Raw genomic sequence first — 9,477 nt, 5'->3', positions numbered from 1 at the left:
TCAACGGATTTGATTCTGGTTCTTACCTCAATTCTGAGTGTGACTCAGTTAATGACTTTCCTGAAGAAAACTTCTTTTTTGTATCGATACTGGTGATAAATACAAAGCGAGGAATTGAAAAAACTGGCTGGATCAAAAGCAGTTAAGAGATTTAAAATTTCTCCTTTTTATTGCTACCCTCTAAATATTCTGTAGGATTATAACATCTGGATACACGTTCAACTTATTTAAGCTCCCATTTCATGAAAATTGTTATGTCTTAATGCATGTCATCGATTCTATATTGAAGACAATGAACAAACATTACAAAATATGTTTTTTTTCCTCGTATCTCCTAATACTTTTTTTGTTTATTTGCTACGGAAATCATTACACTAACTGCAGAAATACTCTATTTTCTAAGAGTTCTGTTCTGTTACTTTTTCATTGCATATGAAAAGTATTTGCTAAATTGCAGTTGTTCAGCCAATAAAAACGAGCCAAAATCGAATGCGTCTGCTGTCTATCTACAACCTGATTTCCCAGCAGAAATCGGTGAACATTCATCTCAACTTGTCTCGTCTTTCACCTGCTGAACCACACAGACAATCAAAGTGAGTCTGGGAAAAATGCCATGAAGCGCTCTTAGGGATTTCAAAATAAAAACAGGGTAAAGTTTCCTTTCATCCTGCTTGTTTTCCATTTCAGATGCCTGTCAGACGCCTTTGTACCAACAGAGAAATCATGATCTGCTTATGAGCAATGAAGCAGGAAAACATAATTAGGCTCAATGCCACACAAGCCCTAAAATCAGAATCTGTTTCGGTTTTTATTTACATTCGGTCTTTTCATAGTCCAGATCTGAACCATTATAGAAAGGAAGATGTCCACAAGGCATGGTAAGAACCACCACTGTGGCTCTGCTGCCAGTCTCATCACCTTATGAAAGAAGCTCACAATATCTATATTACTGCAGATGAAGCCCAGATCCATCAATCCATCTCCAGAACCAAAAAATAAAAAATCGCTCTGCTTGAGGCAAAATCTTATCCCAGGACTGAAGAAAGCTTTATTCATCCAGCCTTGGCATGGAACTGCAAAGGACAGAAACAAAGATGCTCCTCAGTCTACTTGCAGATGTTGTCATTTGTACATAAAAAGACTCAGATTGACTTTGTTTGTTGAACATCATTTATTGTTTGGTGAATTTACAGGCTACACAATCAACTAGACAAAAAAACAACAACAAAGATAAAAAAACAATTAGGGTTTACTATAAAGTTTTTAGAGAGTCTCCCATTTATAATTGTATGTGATCTCTCTATCTTGGTCTGCCATCTCCACAATGAAATGATGAATGTCTTTCCACCTGCATCTTCACATTTCAATCTAACTTTTTCATGCTTCTTTTGGAGTAATAACTTCTTCCTCACAGAGCGACCTTTCAGTCCACGTTGCTGCAGAACACATTTCCTTCTGGTTCATGACTCCGTCTTTCCAGCTTTAGGCAGCATCTTCACAAGGCTTTTCTTTAGGGTCAATCTGCACATTTTGGGCCAAAACCCATTTTCTTTCGGAGTGGAATATCTGTACCTGTGCATAACTGTTTGAAAGGATGAACCCGGGACTTTCAAGCATCTAAAAATTGTTCAGATTTGACCTCTCCAACTCTTTTGCTGAGATATTTGCTGATTTCTGTTCACTTTCCCATTGTGTCAAAGAAGACAACATTGTGTTTAAAGGGTTTGTAAAACACATTCATAGGTATGCCTCCAAATAACCTGGACGTGCCGGTCAACATTATCATCTCGGGATTTCCTTGTTTTTTTTTTTAAAGAGGTAGCAATGTTGTATGCAAACGTCTGTTTTTGAAGATATTAGTAAGTAAACCTCTGACATTCTTTTATTATTATGGCATTTAGCCCATAAGAAAACATAGATAGATAGATAGATAGATAGATAGATAGATAGATAGATAGATAGATAGATAGATAGATAGATAGATAGATTGATTCCAACTGGCTCCTCAAGTGTTACCCACAATCTAAATCCTCAACTGAATTTATGTCTGCTATTTTCAATTTCAGATGATGAAATGTTGGGAGGAGAGCAGAGGTAAATTGATCCCAGATTTGATGGAAAAGTCCTCTGTTGCTCAGGGGTGTCTATCCATCCTGGATACAGCAGTACTGCTTAACATTCACAAAGCAGCTCACTGTGAGAGAACACAAGAGTACAAATAACAGAATGTTTCATTTCTTTGCCTACAAATTACCACAAACACACCTCTATAAAAAAAGCAAAAAAAACCAAACAAAACAAAACAACTATGCACAAAGGCCCGAGGCATCAATGTGGGTCTCTAAGCCTGGACCAAGAGACGGCTGGGTGCTTTCCTAATTGGCAATCAATTTACACATGCAGAAGACTATGAAAAATATTGTCTTTTTTTCCTGCTGTGTGAGTTTTGATGGAACCAGTCAATAACTCCACTGTGCAATAGTGGAGGGTTATTAAAATTCACCAAAGAGCACCAGGCCTGTTGTGCCATCCCATTTTCAGATACACTCTTGCGTTCTGTGCATATCAAGATTACCATGTGGCATTTTCACATTTCACGCATGGAATGACAAACGATTGAAAGCTGCCAAACGTTTGATTAACACAAATTCCAACCACATGTTTTTCAAGCCTTCCCTAATCAGCTGATGTGTATTTTCCTTTAGGAATATATAATAAAGTTTTATATAAACTCCCACAAGTGCGCACATATCTCACCCACTCATGTTTAAAAGGTGCAAGATAGGAGCTCAGCATATTTGGAACGGAGTAGGAAACCCCAGAAGGAGGACTTAGGAGAAGCACGCCGCTTCTGCACTGAAGCCAGACAGGTATTGATGCATATGGGACCAGCTACCTGTATAATCTCCCCTAAAGCTCTCGACACCTTCGGCTGTTTACTTTTCCATTTGCCTTGTTATTCTTCCACACAGGCAGGTAACTTCCTGGAATGACTGAGGCCTTTTGGAAAATATGTTTTTGACAATGATTGGGGCATTTCATCTTGTGTGATATGGCAGGAAGGAATGACTCTGGTTCCATCATTTATTTCTATTTGTCATCACTCAACACTGCAAAAGAATGACTTATATCATGTTCTTCTGTCTGGTCAAATTCAGTTGCAGTATTTCTATTTCATGAAGCACACAAACATTCATCATCACCACAGTGGCTGTTAAAAGTATTTACCCCCTTAGATGTTTGACCCTCTCATTGCTTTTAGAATGAAAACCAAAATCAAAAAACCCAACATGAAAACTGATTTCTACAAAAACAATGACAAATAAGAAAATAAGTGATTGCATAGATATTCACCCACTATAAAATGACCGGTCTAATTCATCCGAGGTCCAGCCAATTGGTCCTGGTTGTCTTAAACTCTCATGACTTGGAATGGAAATTATGTGAGTACAATGAAAGTATCTCCAGTGATTGTAGTATAAAGTATTGGTAATTTGGTAATAAGTATTCCTGGCTACCATTACATAGTAAAGACCAAAGAAAATCTTCCACAAAAAAAAAAAATCAGTGTAAAGGTTATTGAAAAGTATAAGTCCCAATTCAGATTATTTTTTTTACAACCTCGAAGTGACCCCTGTGTGCAAGAGAAGAATGTTCACATCACTTAGCAGAGCACTGTTCAAAGAAGTAATAATGGATCTATCTTTAAATTGATGAGCAACAGGGACCAAAAGTGTTTTTCACAACAAAGGCAACAAGGCAACACTGGAGCGTTATATCCTCAAGGCCACATATTTTCTTAGGCTGCTTTCTCTTTTTTTTTTTTTATCCATTTTGAACCTATGCTGAATCTATTCCTATTTCAATCACATGTTGTTTGTTTGGGACTACACTATGAGGGAAGACAGGTAAAAATGATTATTGTAATTTCTGTCCGTCCCGAATCAGAAAAATAATACTTTTGTCAACGCCTCTGCTAGAAATGGACCTTTTAATGCATTTTGTTGAGTAAAACATATAGTTCTACCCTTGCTTCAAGTAAATTTCCCTTATTATCTTTCCCCACATCTATTGAATGACAAAACAAGTCATTCTATCTCAAAACAAGCAGTCGAGTGTTAACAAAGTGAATAAAAACATTGGCTTGTACATTTTCTCTTGGTCAAAGCAGAATTTTATGGTTTTACAGACAGATAAATTACTGCCTTGTACCTGGTGATTTTGTATTTATTGCTTGGACAGCTGATGAAGGTGATGCTGAACTCTTCACTGTTAAAAGGGGGGGAGGGGGGGGGGGGAGCAGAATCATGCAATCATCAGTTTTGTCCACAAAGGCAGCTGTTGCCAGGCTTTTAGCGAGTAAGACATAGTTTAGACTGCAAGGTTAAGAAGTTAGTGTTCAGTTAAACTCCCATCTGAAATTTTTATTACACAGTAGGTACGGCTTGAATTTTGAGTTAAAATAATAATCACAAAACAAACTGAATTTTGAAAAGACTGTCACTGATATATTGCTATATATATATATTGATATATTGGACATTGCTTCTTTTTTTGTGTGAGTAAAAGCAAAGAGGAAAAGAAATCTGTACGAGAATGGAATAAAGCAAATACTTTTCATCGCTAAATGGCTACATTGGGAGCTGCCATCCATTCCAAGGTGTACAGTGTGTTTTTATCAGGGTCAATAAGGCAAGTATGAGGCGGCGGCATGAAGTTTTAGCACATGATCCACACCCTCCTTACACCTCGCCACCACGTGTTTTTCCACTTTCTTATGGCTGCTGTCCAGATAACTACAAATTCCTGCATCTGTGATTAAATATTTTTTAAAGAAATAATTAAAGAAATTGCTGTCAAAACACTGCTGCAAAAAGGTCTTGAAGTTGTGCATAATTGAGGTCAGGAAGATAAAATCATCTGTTCTCAAGAAAAGCGTTGAAAACTTGCAGTAATGAGACATTTATAGGGTGTGGCTTATGGATGTAGATAACAACACTGGGTCTTCTTGTAAACAGGCCTTGTCCCTGGGGATATTAATGATGTGGATGGCTCAGGGAAGAGAAAAATTCCAATGCCGTACGTCCAACAAAGGCACTTTTTGTGAAATAGCGATCGTTTACATTTTCCAATGGTGATCATTGAAGATAGGGTCACTGCCCAGCATGGCATGTCCAGGAGGACTGGAAAAAGAACTGCATGTGCACTAAAGATCCACCACTAACCCTGCAAATCTGATGTTAAAACCAAGCTTTCACAAAACTGCCTAAAACTCACAGCGAAGTGAGAGTTCGATGTGAACTCCCCCCCCCCAAAAAAACAGAACTGCCTCACACTTGGATAAATCATCTTTTCAAAGAATGTATTTTAAGCTCTTCATTCTCAGTGGGACAGCTGTAGATGAGAGCTAAAAATATACAACTGGAGACTTAAAAAAGAAAGAGACTGCCACTTATGCTTCAGTGACAGGAAAAGTACTAAATAAACCGTAAAGCAGAAAACCTAAATGCCTTCAAGCGATTTTACATCTGCGCCGATGCACTGCCCGTCAGTTTATTATTGTGTGAAGGCTGAGAGAATGAATCAGCAAAATATGGCAACTCAGCTCAGAAAAAAAGGCATTTCCTCCGATTCCTTGTTTCAGAGTAGCTGAATTTCAGCCAGATTCAATGAAGAGTATTTGTTGACATGAATTTTCAAGTTTTTTCACAGATTCTCAATTGGATTTAGCTCTGGACTTTGACTAAGCTATTGTCAAACATAGACTTGCCTATGCTCCAGACTTTTGTGTTGTCCTGAGTCCCATCTATACTCCTACCAACTCTTACCGTATTTCCTATTCTGCAAAGAAAAGCAAACCCTCAGCATGCTACAACTGCCAGACTGTAAGAAGCTCAGGTCCTTCAATGTTTGCAGCAAAATGCTTCTAAATATCTGTTATCTACATCGTCTATTAATCGGTTGTGGAAAGTCCAATCTTTTCTTCCGTCATCTGTTTGGGTAGCAATATCAGAGCTTTGCTGATAAAGAAGGCTGGGATTCTCCGTCATACAACAGAAGAGATCCTTACCGCTCACTGCCATCATAATCTACAATATGTCTTGAATATTTGAATTACTTGAATACTTGAATACTTGAATATTACTACGTAAAGAAGCATTTACTTTTCCTTTGGGATTACTAAATACATTTGAATTGAATTGAATGCAGTTAAACACAAAATGAAACTTTTCTGTTTGAGAAAAAAAATTGCAATTGCTCCATATGTCTGAGGAGGATCAATGAACATTTTAAAGGAACCTAAACAAGAAATGACTTGAATGGGTTATTAAGGTAAAATGGGCATTTTAAAAATGGTTTGGATGTTTACAAGACTCACATAACTCTGTCTGGCTTTGGCTTCTTTCTTTTAATTAGATTTTATGTGATAGACCAAGACAAAGTAGGGCCAAATTGTGGAGTGGAATGAATAGTATTACTGGTTTAAAACTTAAAAACCAAAACCACACGAGTATGAATGGAGTGGGATGCATTTGTATTCAGCTGTATACCCATTCTTTTTTGCAAAATAGCTCAAGCTAAGTCACGCTGCAAGGAAAGCATCAGTGAAAAACAATTTTGAAGTCTTGCCACAGATTCTGAATTGGAGTTTGGTCAGGACTTATCCAGGACATTATGATCAAAACCAGCACTCCTTCAAGACCTTTTTGTACCACCAACCTGCTGGATGGTGAAATTGTCTCCCAATCTCAAGCATTTTGGAGCTTATGGAATATGAATAGAATAGAAGAATAGAAATATCCTTTATTGTCCCTCAGGGGGGAAATTTAGGTGTAACAGCAGCAAAGTGTCAGGCAATCAAAGCAGAAAGATAAATATCAGATATACTAGAAAATACTATATAATGTTAAGAACAGCGTACTGTAGAGTAAGGAAAAAATAACAATATGAAACACAAAGGAATGTGCAGCTGAGTAGGATCATTTCAGAAATGTGCAAAATGTGAAATAATAATAATAAAAAAAACTGTGCAAACTCCAGAGCTTTGCAAATACCAGCAGAAATGTTACTTGAAATGAGAAAAACTGTGCAAATACTGCTCCGACTTGTGATGGTTATAGAGTCTAACAGCTGCTGGGAAGAACAATCTGCAAAATCGTTTGTGTGATGTAGCAGTCTGTCACTGAAGGAGCTCTCCAGTTTAGTTCTGAGTCCAGATAGAAGTGGGATGAAAAACAACAACCACGGTGACAATAAGTCGCTGATGTGTTGGCTTCAGCTGACATAACATCAGTTCACCTCATGAAAGACTGACAGTGTCTTCAGGTTGTACTTTATCCTGAGCTTGTTGGTTTTTTCTGCTTATACCATTAAATCAGAATCATTATTAGGGTGTTTAAAAGTATTATCCCTTCACTCCTGCTGAAATGTTTTCCAAGTTTGCAAGAAGTGCTGCGAAATCCTGGCCTTGAAGCCTAAGGGGTGGATGCTGGGGTGGATGAGGAGAAGTGGGTAGTATGCAGAGCAGGTAGCAGCAGTGGCAGCATAGATAAGCAGAGCGGGGGAGGAATTTTGCAGCTTCACCAGACCGCCTATATTGAGGGAGAATGTTTTATGTATGGCATGTGGAGTTGTGTGGTGGGTCCAGTACAGAGCAGCTGCACACCCAAAGTTGACTCCCTGAAAAGGAGCTGCTTTGTGAAAGATAGCTGTATTAAAGCTGCTGCTTTCAACAAACACCGTGCAAAAAGTGTTGGACTTCTGCACCGCAGATATTATGCTATTCATTTGTTGTCTCAAAAGGCCAACACTAAACCTTTGTTTGTGACACAAAATAAAGCTATGAGAATTTTATATAAAGTGAATGCTAGAGAACATACTAATAAACTGTTTATTCAGTCAAATATCTTGAAAGTAAAGGATTTGGTTGGTTAAAAAGTTATTAGTCATGTTTAAAGCCATAAAGAGACCATTGCCAACAAATTTTAAAAGTTGTACTAACCTGAAGTGACAGAAACAACAGAAGGAAGACCGATTTCAAAAGTAAAACTGTGCGTAATACTTTAAAATGAATGTGCTTTTTGGTGCACGAACTGAAATTATGGAAGTTTGAATGACGAGTTGGAAAATAAAATGCTCTACTGTAAATCAATTCAAAACACTTTACGAAAGAAAAGTCTTATTAACTCTTGAGTTGGTAATGAGGAGAACGGTTTATAGTTAATGTATAGTTAATTCAATCTGGAGAGACTCACACAGAGAAGAAAATAGCAGTTAAAAAGATTTAATGGTACAATTTCTTTGGCGCTCGGACCCGGCAGAAGACCGTGAGCAGGCGGTCTACTCGGCGAGCTCGGGATAGTCTTCCCCCCCGGGACCGAAACTGGTGGTGGAGCGGAGCTTGGAGAGGAAGAGCACAAGGGATCCTGGAGGACGACCCTCATGGTGAAGGTGGAGAAGGGGAGGAGGTGGGTCGAAGCACGGCTGACGAGCAGGAAGACCCCAGGGTAGCTTGGACTTTTGAAGGTGTCTTTGGACGACGATTGGCTGGAGCGGCGTGAAGCTCCGGTCCGGATTGGCTGCGGTCGGGCGTAGTGATTAGATGATGTGGTGAAGCTGGTCGAGTCTCCCAGTTTGAATTTTCGCCAAGGCTCCATTCCTGAAAACCTATTTTGTAAATATTGAGAAAAAAGGCAGGTTTGTACAATAATAATAATTACAAAATAAATGTTATTTTATTTTCTATTTTTATTTTATTTCTTCCCTTCCTGCTCCCTTTTCACTTGTGTATAATTAAGTGCTGCAAGAAAATTTGCTTGTAAATTAATGATGACATTTGATTACATTATATTTTACTGCATTTGGCGATGAAATCAGAGCTCACTTGTCAATATCCAGATGCTCTGGCTCTTTCCTAAAAGAAAATGGTGGTTCGGGGTCTTCATCAGATGTTGGGAGAGAGGTGGTTGACCTTTCGATTCAGGCACCAAATCAATAGTTGAGATTACCGGCTTCCGTTTCCAGGTTCTGCTGAGCCCCAGCAGAAGATTGCACCTAAATCTCTGAGAGAAAAAAAAGAAAAAAAGCAGGACTTGTACTTCTCATCCCAAAGCTTTTAATCTCAGCCCCGAAAGCCCACCCACACAATCGCGGACTGCACAGACACTCCCTCGCATGATCACACCCGAACACAACATGCGCGCACATGCTCAAAAGAAAGATGAATGCGCAAATAAAACCCAATTACAGAGATAAAAATACATGAAAAGGTGCTGCTGAAGACTGTCACACTTTTGACTCCAAAGAGTCCCGCCGGCGTCATATTGATGTTGTTGTGCCGAGTGGCGTACCCGGCACTGGAGTGGCTCTGGAGACGAGCTAGTTACCGGAGCGCATCCTTACAAATGACAGGATCGTCCAACTGTGAGAGTGATGTATGAATAGGCCGAGCTGAACCCATCGCTGAGTGTATTGCTG

Source organism: Xiphophorus couchianus, chromosome 15 (genome assembly GCF_001444195.1).
Source record: "Xiphophorus couchianus chromosome 15, X_couchianus-1.0, whole genome shotgun sequence".
NCBI classification, from domain to species: domain Eukaryota; kingdom Metazoa; phylum Chordata; class Actinopteri; order Cyprinodontiformes; family Poeciliidae; genus Xiphophorus; species Xiphophorus couchianus.
This window is presented reverse-complemented; position numbering follows the sequence as displayed.